Genomic DNA, 24689 nt, shown 5'->3' with positions numbered 1-24689 from the left:
AGTTACGGATGCCGAAAAAACCATACGACGAGGATCGACGGTCCCGTTGTGCACGCCGCATAATGACTCGATTGTAAATCCATGCCCGCGCGTTGCATCATTCATGCGGCCCGAGGGCGAGAGAACGCCATATTTGGCCCCGTCTCATCCGAACCTCTCTCCGCAGGGAGGGCTATTTGTTCATTAATCTTATAACGCAACTTCCCCTCTTCTCCTCTGGGTTGCGAGCGCGCATGAATTACCAATGCCGGGGCTACAACCGGCTACAACCGAGCGCCGCAAGTCCCTTATCCCGCGCGCGTATGTAACGCGCTCGATAAGTGGAGAAGGATAAAACAACATCCACTTTTGCAGAAGCGTTCTACCAATGTACGCAAAAATTACGATGCAAAATCTCGAAAAATATCAACATGAAAATAGTTGTTTATTTAGAGCACCCTGAAATACTAAATCTATTTTGCAATAACAGATAGATATTCCTTCATAAATATCTCTTTTTGCAATTTTAAATATATTGCTAATTACGGTCTATACAGCAGATTCCTCTGTCAAAATAAGATCTATATTTGTAATTGATAGACAGACAAATTTGTTATATATCTACATTTTTAAAGTTAAATTTAAAGTTAGATATAAGTAAGTCGGTTTAAAAATTGTTAGAAGAAAATGATTTTCAAACAGTTTTTGGAAAAGGATCTGTAAAACAATATCACTAGCTTTAGGGTATCGTACGTAAACTACTGAGAATGCGGCAATGTGAATCCACAGTTGCAACTATCATTGTTTGTTCTAACAGTACAAATAAACGATAGAGACTTGTTTGTTATCTTCTGTTTGCTGAGCCAACAATGGTCAATTAGAGAGTGCTAGATGATGTAAACGTACACGTCACTTAGTAGCACGCAATATTTTATTGTCAGATTAAAGAATCGTTGTAGAAGACTGATAAAACAAAAAAGATTTACATTTTTAATGCCTAAACTTTTATCTGTCATTTCATTTTAACAAACGCGCGATTAAGCTCTTGGTTTAGCTCCTTCTAAAGTAGTACGTTCAAACACAGATGTAAAACAGATACACGTAATCGTAGGACTGTCCTAATGAAAGTAGGTAACCCTGGTAACTCTACGTGTTACGTAGTCGATATATTTGCGTGACGCAATGGACCGTATTAAAGGTTACTCAACAAAATAACGTGTGAGCATTCGCCGGGGATTCAGGGATAACAACCGGACAACGATCTCCTCATCTTCCTATCTAATGAAACAAAATCAATTTGGAAGTATAGAAATCCATCAGATTTGAAAAAGATAAACGATTTTTTCTCGTAAGACAATTTGGAAGATAGTGCATTTGTAAAATAAATTTAGATTATATTTTTTTACGATATATCGCGACAGACTTTAATAAACACTATGTAAACCGATTCGCAACGCGTCTGTGTTTTTTTCAATCGTTTTGTTATTTACATACGACGTTTTCTCTTAATGTCACGTGATGGTAAACTGAAACATCTGAACTTTGTCTTTTACGACATAGGAGTATAAACGAGCTGATAGAATGATTTTAAGACAACGCAAAGTTTATTTAATGCTTAGTTCTGCAAGAGTGTGTAAACGAGGATCTATTCTTCCAACAAAAGAAAGCCAGTTGTTAAAACGTTAAAAGTTCTCTCAGAACGACCAGTTAAATGCAAAGCTAATTTTGAATAAAAATTACGTTACGTCTCTCAAGTTAAAGTTTGACCTCCTCAATTATTTTAACTATAATAATTAAAGTCATATAAAGAAAGTTATATAGAGAACCTTAATTCTTATTAATTTTAGAGAATACATCTTATTAATTTTAGAGCTTATAATTCCGATTCGATAAACTAGTACTAGTTTTTGTTACAGCAGTGCCAAGTTTTGTTTTTAACAATTTACCGAGCAATTTACGCAATATTTATACAATATTTATGCGTCAGATTTTGACAAATGGTTAGTTTTATCTCGCAAGATTTAAGGATTTATATTCTCCATATTAATGATGAATGACATGAATCAATAAGCATAACGATAAGAATAAATGTTTTTCACATAACGATAGGAATAAATGTTGTGAAAAATTTTACATCGACGCGTGTCTGTTTAAAGACGGTCATATCGATTCTAGACACGTTGACTGTCATCTTACTTTGTGTGTATTGTCCTAGATATAAGGAGAGACTGCGTCACACAGTGCGCTACGAAGGCAATGCAAATATTTAATTAGTTACGTCTGTTTATACGCATTAATTTACATATATAATTACGAAATATAATTACAATCTATTGGCAGAAGCCAATTAACATTGCGCGGTACAGTTCGATAAGACGCTATTTCAAACAAACAAGTGGCGAACAAGTGGCAAGTAGCGAACCGACACATTTGTCCTAGATTACGACACGTGCACGCATGTGGTACATGACAAAGAAATAAAATGTTTTCGTCTTCAAAAACTTAAAAATACGTTTGATACACGTAATAGGAGAACATAAGTATACGCAATAAGAGAATGCGATATGAATACAATATTCCTACGAATCCATGATGCATGACCAGCATGACACAAGTTTTTCTGTTAAGGGATACACGCTTGCTTTGGAACCTTATTAAAATATCGTAATCTCACCTAAATACCGGATAACGGAAAGCAATTTATATTACATTATCGATATACAATATTAAATTTAACATTTACGTTTTTCAAAGTTTGTATAGAATCACCGTGATCTACTTTCACCTATCGTAAATTTTTTATACATCAAGCCACGTGTGACAGTCGAAATTTATCTCGTGGAGAAACAAGAGCGGGCGGTACGTTTGTACGCGTATACGCGTATACGCACGTGTGCCGGCCGCGGCCGTGAGCGACTCGTGCAGGTTGCGCGGCACATTTCGCCGACGAGACTTTCTTCGCCACAATGAGAAGTGTGCCAGGGGGAGAGGCGGGGGGAGGGGAGAGAGAAGGACAAGAACCCTTGACAATGGCGTAACGCGAAACGGTACGCGTCGGGCTGCTAAGTGCATTATGCCTCGGCGAAGGCTGCAACGAGCGAGCGGAGCCGTGCACAACAACGGCGCAAAACGAGGGGTGGCACCGCGTTCTATAGACCTCGCGTTCGTCTTTTCCCACCTTTTTTTTTTCTCCTTTTCTCCTCTCGCTCCTTTCACCGCGCACCGACAGCGCACACAAGTGGAGTCAACGACTGCCGCGCGAGAGGCCCATTCATGAAATTTATCGGGGTAATCGTTCGGTTACGCGCTGCAACGAGGAGCACAGGCTGTGGCAGTGACCGCGTCGTCGTATCGCGTACACGCGATATGTTATGTACACCGTATGTCACGCATGGCCCTCGAGCACGATGAGTCGATCGCTTTCAAAGAGACACTTTATGGCGATCCACCGCTTAACTGTCTTTTCAGAGACACCTCCGACGCGAGCGTGCCCTCTTCATTACGCTCGAAGCTCCTTTGTCACGTTACTAATCGATAGACTAACAATGGTTATTGAACTTCGTTAGACTTGATTAGATGCAATATCGGAATGTCGTTTAAAATATGACATTAATTTGGAGATTTAATACGAATAGATTCGTTCAGAAAAATAATATGATATAATTTCAATAAACCTTTTTACTGTTAAAGACATGAAAAAATGTCCTGCAATTGTTGGCGTTTTTGCTACCAAAGAGATAGACGTTAAAAATTATTTCTGTAATGTGTGACTGTAGATTCACACAAGTTATATATCAAATTCAAAATGGCTGATAATAAACATTTAATTCAAAACTAATATAACAATTTTATATATTTGAAATAAATTCCCCTAGATATGTTATCTAATAGTTACCTACTAGTTTCTTTTTTCACAAATTTTGTACTCCCCTCAGCTTCATGCTTTGTAATTATATTATTTATTTATTTCCTAGGTTGAAATACTTCCACTCGGACATATTCGAAGGTAATGCTAATAATAATACGCGGAACAAAGTCAGCGAATTTAATACTTTGAATTGATGAAAACCATATTGAATCTAACTCGCTATATATCGCGCACAATTTCGCGCGAATGGTCCGATTAATCGTGCACATCGCCAAGCCAACTTCCGAAATCCAAAATGGTTCGGTCGGAATATAAAAAGGGATCACAGCTAGCGACGAATATACACACGCCCGAAAACAAAACGGTCGCTGACAATCCGTCATGCCACAACAATGATCCCGCGCGTGACAATCCCCGCATCCGGCAGCGGTCAAATTCGACGAAAAGCCAGGAGGGAGAGCGAGGGAGAGGAAGATAGAGAGAGGAGAACCGGATTATCCCACGGACGATCTACTGGATTTCGCAAACACCGAAGGCCTTATCCGTTATCCGTGGCCGCTCGTCGATCACGCTCAGCGAACCGGTAAACCGCGCGAAACCGCCAAGCGACGCAGTTTCTCGGTACGAAGCGATTTCGAGCACGAATAACAAAAGAATTGGAATGTTAAAAAAAAGAAAGTTAAAAAAACTCATTAAATATCACAAAAATAGGTTATTTTTCAGACTGCAGATAACTGGTAGTCTAAATAACCAAGACTGAATAATCCATTCACATTGATATATCACAAATGTACAATGAATAAATTTGTACACATATATTTAATAATTTATTAATTTAAGTCCTATGTGATTCGCGTATTCGCATCTCGCGTCTACCGCTGACAAGTCAAATCTTTTAAATTGAAATCCTACATAAATATAAAATCCTATACAATATTGTGCCGTGTGTGCAAATTTCATGCGAGGCGGATAAAACTCAGGATCATGCCAGGACTGATGCTAAATGCGAGGTAGAAATAATAACGCGTACAAAATATTTGCTATCGCCGGCAAAAAAATCTATCCACTTCGATCACCGACAACTCTTACAAGGATGATGCATCAACATTCCGATCCATCCGATTCATACGGAAATTCGAATCGAGCCACCGCAATCGAGGCAGCCGCGGACTGCGTCGGATGCGTCAACGAATAAACGGCCGTTGATTGCGTTCTCATGCGAAAAGCACACGCAACGTGCGCGCAGGCAGGTACGTGCGCGGCGCGCGGCATGCGTTGCATTCGCAAAAGCCGCGTTGTGAAGCAGCGACAGTCGAGGGTTGGTGCGTCGACAACGCGCGCGCGATAGCCGGCATTGTAGAGAGAGTTCAATGCGCTTCGGTGACTATAACGGAAGTGGAGGAGCGAGAAGCTATAGGGGGTGCTGCGGGGGATAGGGGAAACAAGCGCGGTGTAGGAGGGAGAAATAGCGACCGAATAGCGGCGAATGCAACGATGCACCGCGTATGAATATGCACGATAAACGGGACAGAGTGTCGCTTCGAAAGAGGCTGAAACAATTCCCGCGCCGCCGGAACTGCGTTCCTTTGTACGGCACGGGAATCGTCAAAGGGACAGGAAAGATTGATAAAAAAAAAGGAATACAAAAATGGAAAAGGAGCGAAAATGCGGCGCATAGTAATCGAGGGATCGTCCGTCAGTCGGTCGGCATAATCGATACTCATTTATGCAGATGCGACCGTTTCCAGCTGTCCGACAAATGTGCATACTTCAGCGCGCACAACGCGACCTAAATATCATACACATATCAGCATTTTATTCCTCGCCTATTCCCGCCTGTACAGTTGGAAATTATACGCGTACTTTCCCAATGACAGACTAAAAAGTACTGTGGCTGCCTTGTCATTCGGGTTATCGTCGTTTACACACTCATCGCACGGCTATCCGGTACGATGCTTCGTATCGCGTTGCAAGTCGAACGAATTCCGCATGACTTAACGGCTATGAGCATATATAACGATTCGTACTATCATGTATTATCGCGTTGACCGTTAAATCCGATTGGCATCAACGAGTATAAAAATTTAACTTTCCCCGCTCGCTGAACCTTGAATGTAACGTGTATGAACATGGGTTATTTATTTCGCATTCGGTACTTGAACTAGATAATTGTATATTTACAGAGTTTCAAAAATAACTATCATGTTACTGTTATTTTGATACTAAAATACAATTTCGGATTTTGTACTCTTTACAACGCTGATGGATTTCCTCATTGCAGAATTGCCCGAGTATTCTGCAAGTATTATAGCTATTCATATGTATCTTACTTCTTATACTTTCTATGAATTTTATTTTTATATATTGTAATTTATGATCTCTGTTTGCATGCTTGCTTTAATTCTTTTCTTCGTGCTTACCACGAGAACATCTTAGACGACGTGCTATGCAAGTCTCGATCGAGAGTTCTCCATTCTCTGAATACACAGCCTTCGTCACCCAATACCACGGCTGCATTTCCCGTCCCTTATTTCCGTCTACCATACCGTACTTTTGCGCCACCCACCCGCTATCTAGTGCTCCACCGGAGCTCCGATATTACTTCGGCATTGCATCTGCAGGGAGCATGCACACGCGGAGGCGTCGGAGTCGCGTTATATACGATTACGCGCGAGAGCATGACAAGCCCAGGTACGGAGGACAGAAAGTCGATACTACGAGAGAAGGATACGCGTCTCGGCGGCCTGTCCTCTCGTGGATCGACCGATATATCGATGCTCTCGCGCTCGTCGCGCGCCGGAGAGCGTCGACCTAAGCTCGCCGATCGCGTTGCCTGCCTCGGGGGAGTTAATGGGCCGACCGCGATCAGTGGTACGCGAGCGAGATTAATTATCGGCTAAGGGACGGAGCGAGAGAGCGAAAGAGCGAGAGAGCAAGACAACAAGACAAAGATAGAGACAGAGAGAGAGAGAGAGAGAGAGAGAGAGAGAGAGAGAGAGAGAGAGAGAAATTTAGGGTCTCAGTAGTTTATAGAATTTTAATTAGTATGTACAGAAAGTTCTTCGATAATATTAAATCAAAGATGTAAAACATAACTACATATTGCAAGAATTTTATGTGCACGCATGAGCAAGAATGTATCCTTTCGTTTATCACATCACTATAATCCAAAATATTATATGAATTTTTGTGCTAAATATTGAATTTAATGTTTCTTAGAGAGGATAATTTATTTTTGCTGAAGCTTACATATTCCTGATCTAATGATCAGACGTTATTTTAATCAATATAATAAAAAATATATATATAAATCAGGCAATGCTTTTTCTCAATTAATATTCTATACAATAGTAATTATTATAATAAATATTACATTAGAAATGAGGCTCTTACTTTTCTTCCTAGATTTTGAAATAAAAATGTGAGTTATATTATAATGTGATTTAATTATGAGTAGTATTTGCAGTGGAATACCGATTAACAAGTCAGTAGTGTTTTAAAATGCGGTGCATATATCTACATGCGCAAGTAGATTTATGCTAATCAAAATATTCCAAGCATTTATATATAAATCTACTTTCGCTATTACTATGATAATAGTGGAAATTGCGTTGATGACTACTGATGAATTCTTATAATGATTCAATCTCTGTACGTATACCAAGTGTTGTTGTGAAAACGCGTAATGCACACATTAGCAAAATTAATGATTAACCATTACCAAAAAAATCATTAAAAAAGCTTATTATACGATTTCCTTCTGTGTATGTTCGCCATTTAAATAGTACACACATATCTCGCTTCTTCTATCACTGAAAATATATACCCTGTATTTTTTTTCCTGATATTCTCAGTGAACCATTAAATGCCGGAACGTGATAGATTTCTCTCCTTTCCTATCTTATTGTATTTATGCAGATTGCAATAATAAACATGCCAGAGAATTCAAAGGGGGAAAAAGGTAAAATAAGACGATAGGTATCCGAATGTAAATCAAAGGTATTAAATAGCTATCATCGCACCACAGTCATATCAATATCGCATTCATAGCGATACGACGCAGCGTGTTTCGCGAGTGACGCAACGGCCAAACGAACGACGCGACGTATGAAAGATAGCTCACAATCGTCGCAGCTACGATAGTGTTTTCAATGCGACACCTGTGTGTCATCGATCAACCGTGTCGACTCGATTGTAACCGAATCGTTATCGAGGCACGACGACGGTCCTATTGGCGATCACCGTCTCGCGGCATTAAATAATAATCGCTATTAACATTCCATTTGCATGCGTGGCGGGCGTAAGTAATGACAGATGGCAGCCTCATTAGTATCATTGAAGAATGACGAGTCATCTGAGCGGAGTATCGAGGTCTGAAGAATCCCGGAGCAAAAAAATCTATTACGGCTCCACGGCCGTTCCATTTTTCTTGCGTATACACGGCCGTCTGTAATCAATTCAGCTTTTAGCGGAATTGGCGACGGAAATAGCAACACCGGACCCAGACTGGAGAGCCGATCAATGAACGCTTTCTCCTCGCCTCAGCTCCTTACCGAGTTATTTTTGCGAGAGAAGCATAACGACCGCGAGCATGCACGTCATTGAGTATACAATTGGCCACATTGTCGTAGGGAGGCACGCGGGTCACACGCTGATGCATAACCGTGTCATCGATTAATCCACGTCTTAAAAAATCCGCGAGTGCAAACGCCAGGAGTGTATGTTCGTTTCTATATATGTATTATACTGATCGATAGAACAAATATACCTTAAATAAATGTTAATTCGAAAGACTAAAATCCAAATTTATCAATATTTTATACTTGAATATTTTTGTACAAAATTAAAAGTTCGTACGTATCTGAATTAAATAAACAATATAAAAATTTTCCGTCAACTTCTAACACTATTTAATAAATTAACAAAAAAAAAAAGAACGCAAGGAAACAACTGTTGCACGTGTGGGATTACGTAGCTGCATTCAACAGTTGACTTTATAACAGAGAACATGCCAAGAACGCGATGTTACAAATGGATTTTCAAGACCGTTTTGTCATGATAAAAAGGCACAATAGAACGGAAAATAACGATTAAAATTATATATATATATATATATATATATATATCAAGAAGAAAATATTAAATAATTCAAACGATATTTCTTTCTTTTTTAAATGACAATACATCATTTTTAAACGGATAACAATATCGAAGGATCGTGTAGAAAAATGAAACTGGAAAGAGCAGCTTAAATTTTGGCTACGCGAAGCTGAAAATCTTGAATATTTTCGTCCTCGTTTTCAGTTCAATTGCAAAAATACATTGATTTTTTCGTACAATGTTCCTATACTTTGACCGATAACGACGCTTGTGTGATTATGCAAGTTCACAGTATATAGAGTCTCGCGGTAGAACGTACTTCACGTCGCTTTACATTCCCCGGATCGCATGCATCAAATTAAATTCGTAGCGTGTAAGAAGCAAAACCATCGGACGTCGTAACTCGTAACGTCGCACGTTGCAAAGCAGAACGTCGGGGATATACCATCGCACTTTACGATTTCTCTGTATTACGAACTCTCGATTCGTGTTTTCTTCGCGCCGCCAGTCCTCACGCTAAGTCCTGAACTCTCAGCGAGCGCAATATAATCGGGAATGGCACCACGGCGACTCGTTTGCATCTCAAACGCTCGTCGAACGAGACCGCTTCTCCTCGCGCGGAACAGGAAACGGGTATTGATCGGGCACGATCGCAAATCGGGCCGACTTATTCCCGTCGTAAGAACGGACACGGCGGAATATCTCGCGCCGAGATCGAAAATAGAATAATTCGAACATATCGGCGAGCGGCGCGGCGCCGCCTCGATAAACGAAATTTATCGCGGCCAGTTAACCCGCCATACGGCTTTACTATCTCGTTCGAAATGGATAATTTAGCCGGCCGATAGCGCCGGGTAACGAGATTACGGCGCTGAAATCATATCGGATCGAGGAATATGCGCTTGCTGGAAAGCCAGCACACCGTCGGGACTCCGCTTGGATGTCGGGTACGTGGAGCGTACCGTAACGTGCGTGACGGGCGGGCCTGCGCGCGGAAATAAAAGACGCTAACAGCGAGCCATGGCTTTTTGGTAACGGCAAATAACTGTGTTTACGAAACTCCCTGGAATAGCGTTGTTATGTGTACGTATTGCGTGACAGCCGCAAACTGCAACCGTATACCCGGGTATCGCTCGAGCGTAAACGGGGGGAGAAACGGACGAGGGGCGGGGGGGGGGGAAAGCGGGGAAGGGAAAAGTCGGAAATTTCGCGTACGAACGCTCCCGCGAAAATGTTCGATGCGCGCGAAACGCGCTTCGGGGAGAATAACGGATTTATCCGGGCCCGAATTTCGTTATATTATAACCACGAGGACTGGACTCGTCGCATTTTCCGTGCTAATTAAAGTAGCGTAATTGAAAAATTTCAGACGACGCGCGTGCCAGGTTAAACGTTCGGCCGTAATTCCATCGGTTTTACGTCAAACGATGTAATACGAGAGTAAATCGAATTATCCGCGGCGCATTGTTTTATTCGAGTGAAATGAAATGATAAATCGATCGTAAGACATTACTACGAAACATTTAATAAATGTAAATTAAATTATCATCCATGCAACGCGATATTTACCGCAAACAGATTTTAACGCGCACGATATATCCAGGTCAGGAATTTATTTTCGCGGTGAGAATAATTGGGATCGATCGAACAGAATGAGATAAAACTGCCGAGGTAGATTTAGACGATTTCGGGGCATAGTTGGAACTACATGGAGATAACAAAAATAGACACGCGCCCATCTGCTATGGGTGCTCGTCGTCTATCTACTCCGACCATGGAAACAGCGCGTCTCTGCCATCTGCTTTTGCAGATGTCCCATCCTTTGTTCTTTGCTCCGTTTGCTACTTTGTCGCCAAACAAATATTTCTATCCGTTTACGAATTCCTATCGTAAAACGCCAGAACGGCCGTCATCGACGCAAAAATGACTTGAACCCTCAAACGTGCAATTTTTCGTATAGCATTCTGAGTGAGTTTTTCTTTAATAAATAATGGGAAGGCTTCTGAGTCTTCCCATCCAGAAAGGAGAGCAGGACCGGAAAAGGCCCTTTATAGACGTGCAAAGCCGCGTTTTCAGTTCGAACTTCATATAAGGGAGAGAGTACACGGATCATCGCTCTGCATATATGCAAAGCGATGCGCACTTAAGAGTTAAATTCAAGGTTAAATTGCGTTATCCAAATAAATCGAGATTCCGGTTACATTCGACGCCACGCAAATCTTCAAAAATCGAAATCCAACTCTAGTGCCTCCGACGTTTTTCGCCATCTTCCTTTATTTATCCCCATCCTTATACTTCTCCGTTCTCTTATTTACAACCGTCCGGCTCGCGACGTCTGCCTTCGCCACAGTAACCTTCGACCTCCCGTTTAAGAGAGATCCCCGCGTAAAATATTCACGGTGGAGACTCTCGCACCTAGACACAGGTGCCCTAAAAAGTACATTCGTCGGAGGTGAACGAGGGGGAAGCGAAAAAGCGAGAAGAAAACCAGGTCACGGTGCGAAAACGGCGAATTAACCTTTCGCTGATCATCACAAGTCGACCTCGATGGGCCGCATGTGATGCCGCGGTTCTAAATTTAAGAACTGGACCGCGCGATTAATCCCCTCGACGGGCTAACAATAAGAACAGGCACGTCTCCGTCGAAAAAATAATACTGCTAATTGCGAGAGGCGACGTGACATTTCGAGAATGGCAACGTCGTCAGCAAGGGTAATTATTTCCATACACGACGGAGACGATTTCTTCCTCTTAACCCGGTTATATTTCTTAACCTCGGATAAATGTATGTCTCGACGCAGAGCTATGGTTTATCTATACTATATCGATGCCGATGCCTGTGATCAATATTAACCTTTGCATCGTGCAACAAGCGTCGCTTTAAGCCTCTTTCTGTCTTCTCTTAAATATATATTAACTCCCTATTCACTCCAACGTTTTTCCCGGCCCTTTAATCCTCCAACCATGCACTTTCGAGTCCCACGTGTTTTTCATAATGTTAATAGCTTTGAAAAATTCCCCCAAAATTATTATAATATCTTTGTACCTTCGACTAAAAATTAATGTAAATAACATTTGGAAATCATTTATTTAAATATTTTTTTACAACATTTATATGTTGACAAACACACATTACGACTCGTTTTATTTAAAAAATCATTTTTCCGGCGTGGGGGGGAATTATCCCACGATAATTTGTTTTTCACAAAAAAAACGACTGTTAGAAACTCGTGGGACACGAAAGGGCATGGTTAGAGTGAATAGGGTTAATTAAGATGCGACGGATCCGTTCGAAAATATACGCGAAGTGCAGTAAATTTTAAATAATTTAAACGCATAAATCCCTCGAGAAAAAAATGCAAATAATAGTTCTTCTTTCTCATTTTAAATGAATAGCAATTCGCGCGAAATATACTATCCACTTCAATAGATGATTGTCGCCGCGATACGCTTATATATACTTACTCATAAATGTCACGGAACTTGATTAATCGGCCCGAGCCGACTAATTAGCGGGAAACAACCGCATTTCGAAAGATAGCGCGACGACGCGCGACGAAGCGACTCGGGCGACTGTTTGTCGGCTCGAGTCTCGGCATGTGCGAATGATAGCGCGTTTACGTGGCGAATAACGCGATATACGTGGTCTAAAATTGCAGGGGATCGAGACGGAAGAAAAGGGGAGTGCTCACCGTGCCGAACCCCTCGAGCGCGCCCCTTCCGAGAAAACACTCGCCGCGACACAAACTCACCCGCGTGCGAAACGGAAATTTTTGAAATTTTCACTGTACGCAACGACGGACGGTTACATTACTCTGACGCGCGAGATTTACTCTCGACGAGCAGAGAGACGCGCGGATTCGCCGATCAGCTTGCGTTAAATAAGACTAAAACTTGTTAAATCCGTTGTATTCCGCGACAAGTCAATTAAAATTCGACGCAATCTGCGAACGAGAGACGCGATTATGAGAGATATGGATTTACTTACGTGACAAGATGATCGACCGTCGGCTCAATTCCCGGCACTCCCGACGCTCGTTCGCGGGACAAGATTCGCGATCTTCCCTTCGTCTTTAATCAAAATGGCGCCTGCCTCCTTTCGGGGCGCAATATGGCCTATGGCCAGAAGATTCACGATCGACCGTCGCTCAAGTCCGATACACTATCCCGACACACTCGTTCGCGGTCAAGATTCGCGACACTTGCGTTAAATGACACTAAAACTTGTTGAATCCGCTGTATTCTACGATGCGACGAGTCAATTAATTCAACGGAACCGCTTGCGGAACATCGAGAGACGCGACATGGATTTACCTACGCGACAAGACGATCGCGTCCGTCGCTCAATTCCGGGCACTCCCGACACTCGTTCGCGGGCAAGATTCGCGATCTTTCATCTTCAATTATATAATGGCTCCTGCCTCTTTTCGGCGTACAGTGTGTAGGTATGGCCGCAAGATTCACGACCGACGACGGACTAGAGAACGTTAGAGAACGCGAGACGCGCGGAGCGGGTTGAACGCAGCTCCGAATTCGCACTAATACCAACCAATACTGTCCGCGTCCGCGACTAGGGCAAAGTAGGAAAAATTTGGAATGAGTGGGGGAGTGGGGGAAGCGTACGCCGCGTCGAACGTTTCGCGGGGCGCGGGGGGGGGGGGGGAAGTCTTCCAGGAAAACCGGAGCCCAAAAAACGTAAACAACTTCGGCGACGTAAACGGTAGTGGAGCGACGACGGCTCGCGAGCGACGTTTTTTAAGTCCCGTCCGAATTTCTTCCTATATACGAAATAATAGGTATACAAGCGGAAACTGTTTTTCGGCGACGAGCAGGAACGCGAAACGCGCGACTCGCGATTAATTTCAGCGCGCACCGATATGCCGCTCTCGCGCGATTTTTTTTAACGCGAAATTGATGATACACGGTAGATTTTAATTTATCATTACTCTTTCGAAATTGGTCTGTTCCGCATGAAATATAAAACTGTATGATTTTGTTAAATCGAAAAAGTAAAATCAGTTTGTATGTATCTATACACTGTATTATGTACAACGCGTGTCATAATCATCTAAAACTCTGTTTCTAAAAATATTCTCTGATAGACTTAGGGCCACTTCGACCAAACTCCGATTAACTTAGTCGTTGATTAGTCCATTGGAAATGATTAATCGCAGAGCAAACGCGAGTGGTCGTTTCCAATGAACTAATCAACGATTAAGTTATATCGGAGTTTAGTTGAAGGGGGTCCTTAAAATATCCTACCGACAGCAAAGAAAATTCACACGTTTAAAGAATGAATTCAAACAGTAACTATATTGCGGGTATTCATATTTATAAATATAGACAATTGTTCTACAAAAATAAGAAAAATAAATCTTATAAAGTTCTCTAGCTCTCCAAAATTAGACGGAATGCAAATAAAACTATTTATCGGACAATTTCTCGCGCAATTATTGCATAAGAAGATTATATTATAATTTTCAATTGAAACTCATAACTCTAGTATGCTAGCGTGTTAATTATATAACGATGTGTTTTGCTGAGAGCTGGTATTGCTACATCGGGATATATTTCAACAGCGAGTTGCCGACTGCGTTGTTGAAAACGCTGTAAACGTTGAAGCTTACGCTCGAGGCTACCGCGCGGTAAATAAAGCCGCACGTTGTAATTGGAATTACAACGATCGCCGGTCGGGGGTCGTTTTAATATGATTCGACGTTCAACCGTCCGTAATTATTCCGCGTGCTGCGTAATTTGTATCACGTGCAGGTACCTCCAATAAAACATACGATACGAGCCAATTTTTAGTAGAACAATGCACGTGTTATTGGTAAAAAAAAAAACAATACGTATAATTTCTTTATAATAATCTTTTCACTTCCCGCGCAACAATGTTTTCCAGCTTCGGAAAATAGACATTTTTTTATTTTATATAAAAAAAGAGATGACTTGTGTGTAAAATGTCTATATTTCCTATCCAAAATATCTATTTATCTTACTAAAAGACTGAAATAAAGTCGGCACACACTTGCATTTTGAACGAAGGAAAAATACACTATAAGGAGAAACATACTCGTACATCCATATTTTTCCACAGTCAGCCGACTTATACGATAACCGTCACCGGTTTTCCCGCGCTCCGCCGTTTCGTCGGAATAAAATTTTTCGTTGCACACTCGCGTTCTTCACCGCGCGGGATGTTTTCATTCAGTCTAACTCGGTCGCTCTCTCACGAGACGGTCGACAATTTATTGCCGTTATGCGACCCCGCGTAATATCGCAGCAGCGGTAAAAACCGCCGGCGCTTTTCCGCAACGCGGAAGCGTACCACGACAAAGCCCCACTGAAAGCAAGAAACTTCGGCGAGACTTCGGCTTCCTGACTGTTTCTCTCTTCGGACCACCGTCGTCGGAGCGGTCCCGCCAAATCGAAAGCGATGGTTGTGCAGCGGCAGCATTCCGACATCCCGACGCGCGACGGGGTAAACGGTACGCGGAGGATGGAGAGACGAAGTTTGCGCGCGCTTCTCGAGTGCTCTCGCTATCGTATACTTGGCGATATAGCAACGTAAGGCAAAATTTCAAGGCGTGTTAAGGAGGACGTTAAGATATTAAATCCGAGAGCTATGTCGGGCTTCGGGTTTCCAACTAATTATGGAGTTGAGTGCAACCTTAAACTCCAATCCCTTCTTTCCCTCCCCTCCGCTCCACCTACCCCTCCCTCCCCCATGTCGTGCCAAGCCCGCCGCTTCAACGTGGACCCACCGCCTAACCATCCTCCTGCAACCCCTTACCCCTTCCTGACCCGCAATTGATTTAAGACTTCACCGGCAGCTGTGCGGATGCGAAATTGGACGGGAAATTTGCCTCACCTACCTTAGCTGCGCTCGCGCAGCCCGTTTCTATCGGTGATGGCGCGAGATGGAAAACGAGAATCTGATGATTCAGCTTAACATCGTCGGAATGTCCGAACAATCCTATATACGTAACAGGAGCGTGTCTGCTTTGTACAATATTTCAGCTTACCTAGAACAAAAAAAAATTACAATTGTATTATTACAATAATACAGAAATAACAAAATATTAATAAAAGGATTACATATACGGATATATTTTTAATTATTCCAGTCATTTTAATCAATAATTTAATTAGTACCAACAGCATCATTTTTTGTATCAACAGCATCATTGAGTGTGTCAGACAGTGTCATTGAGATAAAATTTATTGATGCAACATCAATATTAATGAACAAAAAACATCAGATAATTGTTTCAATAATTTAAATATTTGATCCAATAATATCCAATTGAATTAACTTTGTACGCTTGGTGGCAGCCCGTGACGTCGACGTTTAATTGAAGCAACTTCATTTTTTTCCGTGCAGTATAAAATTTAATTATTAATTAATTAAAATACGCAGTTAATTTAACCACATATAAGTACTACATGGTTACATTAAAAAAAAAGTAAGGTTCTCTGAAATGTTAAATATAATATTTAAAAATAGCTTGTCTAGTAATACTATATATGTACAATATTTAAGTGGGAAATAATGAAATATTCATATGCGCCCAATGCATAAGATAATTATAAACAATTTTGTTTGAAAGATGATAAAAAAGTGTGCTCTAGTATGCAACTATCACGGACAAAAAAATATTAGATTAATTATACAGTCGACAAGAGTCCTTACTGTATAAATATCTCGCATGTGAACAGTATAGTATACATGAAACGCACCTGCAAGTTTATCTTTCGCTGCAGCAGCAACGTCGATCGCGGAGACTAATTCACAGTAATATTGCGGGAGTAATGAGAGCGCGACAAAACATGCGACGTAACAGCTTAGTGTTGGCCTAGAGCGATTTATAAGGTATTACGATCTCTAATAACCGGTTTAAAATATGACCCGAATTCCTTAGTAAATCTCCAACGAGACGGACTCCAACGAGAGTATGGGAACCCTTGGGTTAACTTCCGCTCAGTCGCCCCAATTATTCGGCGCATTCTAATGATCTAAACGATTGCGCGACCACGATAGAACGTTGTCGTTTCACGTTAGCGTAGGTCAGTGATGGTGGACGGGTCCTTCTCGCACTGGGCCATCTACCTCGCCATCTACCCCGACGAGCTCGCGTTGTTTGTCACCGGAAAAAAAAAAGAGAAACTGAGAACGGGCAATCGTAATTTCTAGAAAGCTTTTCTAGATAATGGAATTCTCAGGATCTAATAAAGCTTTCCACTCACTCTCTCCTCGATTTTCCCCTGTGTTTTACCGCCACTTGATATTCAGTTTCCTCCGCTAACGTCTTTTAAAAATACAATCTTCGTGAAATCCATTGGCAAACGTTTGCTCTTGACGCGCTTCTTATGATTCTTACGACGTACGAACCGTGGTTGACGAAATAAACAAAGAAACGTCCTAATAATGACGATTAATTGAATCAAACAATATTGTTACATATTGTTAGCGTGCTTCCTTTTGATATTTTGACGCATTACATAATTAGAACACCGGTAATAAAACAAAATGTGATGATATAATTATATCTTAAGTATTAGTTGTTTTTAAAAGCATCGACACTTCAAAAGCACGAAAAGATAATTGTATGATTACAAAATTCACCCGGAATGTAATTTCTAGATTGGCACGAGCGGCGTGGTGAACGCATAGCGTGTGCTATAAATATTAATCCTATAATTCGCCTACAAAGTGATTTACGCGGCTCATAAAAGTATCCTGGTGTTATTTATACACGTATAGTATGCGTGTCTCGCGGTATCTGTGTATGTACGTGGACCACTCTCATTGAAGCGTTCTCCCGGAAAAATCATTTTTCTGGAAACGCAAAATTGCGCATGCAGAAACAAAATGAGGGGCCAGAAAGGGTCGGCTAATTGCATGCGTATTGCAAAAGGAAGGCAGAGATTCGTTGCATCATAATAACAATGATGAAACGTTTAAGAGAGAAAGAGATTTACATTCGCGACAAAAGAGGGTCTTTGAACTATCTGATGTATATTGCAAATACATATACAATATATGAAAATTGTTAATATATTTTTATCGTCATAAATTCTTATGTTATATGTATATATATATGCATATAAAATATAAAGTAAGTAAATTTAAAGTTAATATACGGAAACATAAAACAAAGTATGTCAGTTTATTACCACTGCCATGGCCATTACATATTGCGCTAGAATGGAAGAATATGCTTTTAACCCAAGTATGCCGGAGTGTGACAAAATGCGCTAAAGTCCGCCAAATTACGACACAGTGCGCCAAAGTGACTATGGCATCCCGATGGCAGTCGAAGTAAACGAGATTAAGGCTGCCGAAGTACGTTAGAGCGCTTTATTAGAGTAGGTCAAACTATTCCAAATTGGCCTCTACTCTGACTTGCTATAGCTTATTTTGGCATGTTGCAAACCGATCGTTCGATTATTGAACGGAGAAATCGGAGCGTTGGACTTTATCAATGTTAATATTAAAAATTGCTATTGACATATTGACAATAGAATTCATCTAAAACTGTTTTCAGCGAAGCTATTTTTACCAAAAAGCGTCATTAAAATGCAAAGAAAAAATATTTTGACATCGAACATCAATTAATGACCAAAACATTGTGAGTCTTTAACCCAATACATAAATGACGTAATTTAACTTAACACATGAAGAAACATGCAAAAAGAACTTTAGTCAAATGTGTTATTTTTAAACGCTTATGCGTGTAAAAATAACACACTTCGATTTGCAGCTTAGCCGACGATCGACGATGGTTTTCGTCTATAAAAGGTGACGCACCATAACGTACTACCGCGTGGCTTCAGAACCATTTGTAAAATGTCCCTCGCCGATTCCGCAATTTTAAGAGACGTATCGGTCTCGTTTACCGTACGCGCTGTATTTTACGACTGCTCCCACTTCCGCGCAAAGTGCTCCTCGCCGCAGCCGATATATTTCATGCAGATGTTGCCCTAAAGTAATCGAGGCAACTCGATACGGACTCCACCCTTAAACGAAGGAACTTTTCAAGACCTTGGGTGGCGCAGTAACGATCTTTCTTAGAAATCGTTTCGTATCCCTCTGTCGTAACACGGGCGAAATGTCGATCGTTTGCACCGGTCCGTTCGGCCGTTAGGGTTTGTCGAGGAATACCAATGATCCAAGAAAATTACAAGGGAGAGCGAAACAAGACCCCGGCTTAGCTGCGCGTATCCGAGTTTTATGCATTTCTGGACGACATATCGAGCATCGACGAGAGTGAAAGATTGGTCGTTTCGGGAAAATTTTATAACATAACACAAAATTCAAAAATAAAATTCATAATCACGCAACTTCCATCTTAGGAAGGCTAAAAACTTTTCTAATATTTCTAAATTATCTGGCTCTTCAGATCTTCGAGGAACTACTTTTCTACTTTGAAACGATATACAAACAGAGTAAACAAATCATAATTGATCGTGTTAGAGTTTAGAATAACAGTTGATCGCGAACATTATATCAATCAGAAATATTAATTCTCCTGTAACGTGATGCTATAAATGTGCTGATACGTCATCATGGTAATCGATATGTAAAATTGAAATTTTAACGCCATTTATCCATTCTAAAAACAGAACTTCTCTTCCATCTCATTTTCCATGTATCTCATCATAATAGAAATTGAGAAAATTGACGTAAACGAGTTATTATAGCGCTCGCATCGTTTCAATCAAAGTTTCAATCTTCGGATGTTTTTCTGCACCACTGGTTATTTTATAAGTTTTATATAAAGCGTGTTTTTTCGGTCAGCTGCATATCGATGGATTATTTTATGAGCATCAATTGCGCCGCGGAAATGAGACACATCAGAGGTGATACTGTATTGATCGGAACGTAAAAAGATAAACTAAAGGTAAAAATTTATTGTAATGCACCTTGAAATGTTCGATAAAAAGTAAGTTAATGACGAAGAACATACGTTTATTATCATCTTCACAGTTTAATATCTCAGAAGCTCGTTTCCTTTCCGTCACTTAACCCACCGATTCGAATCTGGAGTTCGGTTTGCGTGCGCGTAAATACCGACCTTTGCGTGCACTTGTGCATGCTTTTTTGTATCGTGTACAGCGAATCACGTGCACGCGTACACGCGTTGGTGTTTACCGCAATGAAATCGATACAAGTTCTTTCGATGAGTTGCTGCTTCGAGACGGCAATCCAAGAAAGTACAAAGGCATTCTCCAAAAGACGGTTTTCACTCGTATCATAATAAAAATAATTCCTGTTTTCCTGTTTGCGAGATCGGCTATACATTTACGTTCGCATGACAATTATCTGCATTGTTTTACGTAAATGCGTTTGTATTCCTGCTAGACAATTATAGAAAATTTGCCGTTTACTCTAAATTTAATATTTTAAACATATTTTAAACATACACACACATATTTTACATACATTTTTTCACATAACTGGATTGTTTAGTTCCGCCATTCTATAAAATTAAAAAAGCTTATTCTCGCAAATAAAATAATTTTCTCGTTTAGCTAAATATTGTAAAATTTGTATAATTAATAAATTGATATATTATCACTAAAGTGTTTAATTTTACGTACCCTCGACATATAACGATATACCTAGCAGAACTTTAATGCAGTAATCGAGTAAATATTGATTTATCGCTATCGATTTTCTCTCTCTCTCTCTCTTTTTTCTCTCTTTTTCTCTCTCTCACACACACACACACACACACACACACACAAATAAATCTCTTTCGTAGATTAATTTCAAGTTAATGAAAAACTAAGTTTACCACAAATTTTACAATAAAAGACCATGATACGTAACCTGCATCGCGACATTATTCATCGATTTAACTGTTTGAAAACAATGTAGAAGAATTCGTGTGGCTTAATTACCCTGTTGACTTAATTATTCTGCGTTCTTTCAAAGGTAACCGTAATGTCGCGTATATATCGTGATTTACTGACATTGTTTTTACATACAGGTTGCTAAAGTTTACAGGACGATAAGAGTTGGCGGCGAATACGTTCGCGACGCGGCGTAAATCAATGACACGACGCCGGAAATATTAATGACTCGGGATACAAAGTCCTCTCCATAGATACTGGATAATCTACACCGTTGTTTTCTTTTATGCGAAGCATCGCGCCGCGCCTCGTCAATGAATCATCTCGTCCGCGTGGAATTAACACCGAGTCTCGATCTCGGATCGTCTGAATGGATCTCAAAAGTTAGTAAACCTTCGATCGTTATGCCGCTCACACATAAACATACACGCTTTCGAGAAACACTTCGAGCATGAATAACGCGCGCGGAATTTACACCGGGTGGATCCCTCTAGCGTATGTTTAAAACTGAAACTATTTCCAAGCGGAGTAAATGTAAATGTAAATTGCCTAGAAAATCAATATTTATTAAACTCACGCGTGCTTATAAACATATCAGTTTTAAAAAATTTACTATGCGAAGTATCCACATAACTCTCAGTGACGAGCATGTAATGAGAGGTGTTTCAGTAACTTTCTTAAGCATCTTAAGGTGAAGGGAAATAAGTATAATGTATATAAAAAATAACATTAACTATTATATTACAATGCGATGTAATATATAAAAAAATAGAATGCACATACACTTAATAGAAATACTTCTACTCTCGAATGTATTCTACAATTACGGAAACAAGGTCTTCTAGCGAAATAACTTCCTATGATATATCTTGTTGCGCACATGCGACTATACTATTGACAATTACTTTTTTTCTTCATAAGTAATGAGCAACTGCAACGAGAACAGAAAAAACTGTACGATTACGACATGTAAAAAAGCAGCGTTCGATTAAATTATCGCCTCGAAGTGGCTCGCGTCGGCAACAAAACGATTACACGAATGCGTATAATTAGCCCTATCGCCGAAGGAAGCGCATTCCTGCGAGATGACACATACTTCTCGCAATTAAACGGGGAAATACATAAAAGCCGCAGTTTTGTTTTCCGCGTGCATGCCGTGCATGCTGTGCCATGCGCGAGCATCTGTCGGCGCTGCGCGGCGCGGCGCACAATGAGAAGAGCTTTCGGAAAGCGCGAGCGCGCGACGTGGAAGACTGCTTTTATATGCGAAGTTTTACGTAACCCAAGCATACGCGCCGCCGCGCCGCCGTTCGATGCGCCAGTTAGGTGTTTACATCGAACGATGCGTAACGGCGAAGCATATGGCGTACGCACGCCTACGCACGTACATCTCTGTCTAATCGAGGCGTACAAATACGGATGAGCAACGATGGTGTCGATTAACACGGCGCGCCGTTTTCCCATGCCGCAATTTCATTAATCCCCTCGCGGAATTTTCCCAGCCGTTGTTTGCTAAGAATCACACTTGCGTTTCTTAATACGACTTTTGCACGAGTTTACTGCAATTATTTCATTAACCGTCCATTATGATATCCTCTAGTTTAATGAATATGCAACGACGTCTTTATGGACTGTTATCATTATCACAAAGTTTTTATGACTATGATTTGAAAAGTATTAGAACACAACTTAAAAAATGACTTATTCGTTGTTAATTCTTTATACAATAAATTTCATATTAATAAATCGATAACCTAACAAGAGCGCCTTTTGCAAAGAATATAAGATAAACATGTCTCTTTTACTTTTATTGTTTAATTTCTTTGAATGAGTTAGTTTAAATTAGTCAATGTAAATGCCAAGCCTTAATTTCAAAGCAAATTTTTCAAAGAGCGAGAGTTCGCTTTCATCGCGCCTCAAGAAACTAACAACAGTCTTTCGGTAAACTCCGAAAATATCTACGTGCGATATTTCCAAAAATTCTTGCCTTTTTTCCGCGAGAATTATATTTCTTGTTTTAAAAAGTTTGTTTTCTCGAAAAATGTGGCGCAGAATGTTTTGCAACTCGTCGAGACATCCCCTCACTGGCTACTCCGAGATGCAGCGCGAGCGAGATCGATTCCGTGGCGCATATAATAGCGACGACGACAGCAGAGAGCAATAATGCAACGCGGAGCGATCTCGAGGTCTGACTCGCGATTCTTACGCGCCGCACAAAACCACCTTTCCCATCATTACACTTACGTAACTGCGCACACACACGACACCGCCAATGCCAGTTAGGTATTTACACGGTACGCCGCGTATACGGACTCGACGCATTCCGCCGGCGCGGCGTTCACACACCCACGCACATGTGTGCAACGCGCCGTATCCTCGCCCTTCTTGCCCTCCCTACCCTATATTTTCCGCACATGCACTCGGCCGGGTCCGTGGGACACGAAAGAGAGCGTCTCGCTCCGCTCATGCGCTATACGGGATGTTACAATGAGGGTGACGTCACTTCCGGAATATCCGGCGCAGACCGTGAGGAGGAAGCTAGGTCGGTAGGTTGGTAGGTATAATAGGTGAATCAACTGCGCGGGTTAACACGTCGCTCGCATATAACTAGTCCATAACTACCGAATGTCCTATCAATCATCCTTATTCACATTCAATATCGATTCTTCTTCAATAAATTTTTAATTTTTAACTTTAAAGATCTCGACAATAAAACCTTTAAATTTTTATTGCAAAAACTAAAATCCGGTTAAAATTAACTAAGAAACAAGATTTGTGCATTTTCGAGTCTTAACTATTATAGGTAATCAAAAACAATTAATTTAATTTTAAAGATTAAATAACTTTTTAATCGTTAACGTTTTATACAATCGCGATATTTTTTTTTGTTTTTCATGTATGGTATAGGGCATTCGGTAAGTTTGGTACAGTCTGTAGCGTATGTTACAGGAAAGGATTATGGCATGGTGATCGTTCTGGTGCCCAATGTCGTTGTCGTTAACGGTACGTTACGGTACGACGCTTTATTACGTAACGATCGTGTTAAATGCGGAATGTTTACGATTCCACAAGGTTCTGCTCGACGTTGAGTAAGACGTAACTTGTCCGTGAGCAGAGCAGCCATAGTGAAAGTACTATACGCTATATGCAAGGTTACAGGAAGTATATCGTGGGAAAAATCTTGCGATTAGTTTAATACAGCAGCCGGACAATTTTACTTCCGACATTTCCGTGAAATAAATAACTCTTATCTCTCCATTCCCTCGTATAACACAGTAATATTATGCTTCAGCTTTCGAATAAAAAGCGCAATGAGTAGCGATGCAAGTTATAAAAAAATACTCCCTCCATTCCTATTAAAAACGATCATTATACAGATTTGTCTGTGTAATTAATCACGATACATCGAATCTAATTTTCAAGATAAATTACGTTATTAATTAAAACTTGAAATTATGTTGATAAAGATAACTTAATTAAACGTTATTAAAGACAAAGAAATTGTTCAGTTTTTCACGCATAGAATGCACCTAATTCAACCACGTCCGAACGGACACAAACTGAAGTCACAGACGGTCTCGCTGTCCCTCGCTCACCGGAAATTTTGAAACGACGTTACTTTCCGCACTTCCGTGGACGTAATGCAAATACGAATCTTGTCGACACTGTACCCATTTCCGTGGATTAGGAAGAGACCGGCGTATACGTGGCGAGAGGCACGAGAATCGAAAGAGGAATATCCGTCCGCTTAACCAAACGGCACTTCATGCGGTGGAGGAACAGATCGAAACTCCTGGCGCTAGGATTAAAGCGAGCATTGATCGAAGCCGGAATTATCCGCTTCCAGGAGGAATTACAGAATCAAATGGAAGCGACGGGGACA

General features: G+C 40.8%; 1 protein-coding gene across 2 annotated transcripts in view; it reads right to left on the bottom strand.

Moving 5' to 3' along the window:
* Positions 1-24689, bottom strand: part of LOC143896622 (Krueppel-like factor 6) — a 343503-nt gene that overhangs the window by 195726 nt on the left and 123088 nt on the right. Inside the window, exon 1 of one of the 2 annotated variants that reach the window (XM_077404573.1) lies at positions 12936-13480. The exons of the other annotated variant lie outside the window; for it this stretch is intronic. The gene's annotated coding sequence lies outside the window, so the exon portion shown is untranslated. Of the gene's footprint in view, positions 1-12935; positions 13481-24689 lie in introns of those variants that run through there. 2 annotated transcript variants of the gene reach the window in all.

Source organism: Temnothorax americanus, unplaced genomic scaffold (genome assembly GCF_048541705.1).
Source record: "Temnothorax americanus isolate GAGA-0224 unplaced genomic scaffold, ASM4854170v1 Scaffold19, whole genome shotgun sequence".
NCBI classification, from domain to species: Eukaryota; Metazoa; Arthropoda; class Insecta; order Hymenoptera; family Formicidae; genus Temnothorax; species Temnothorax americanus.
Note: the sequence above shows the minus strand (reverse complement) of the source record. Positions and strands in the feature narration are given on the sequence as shown.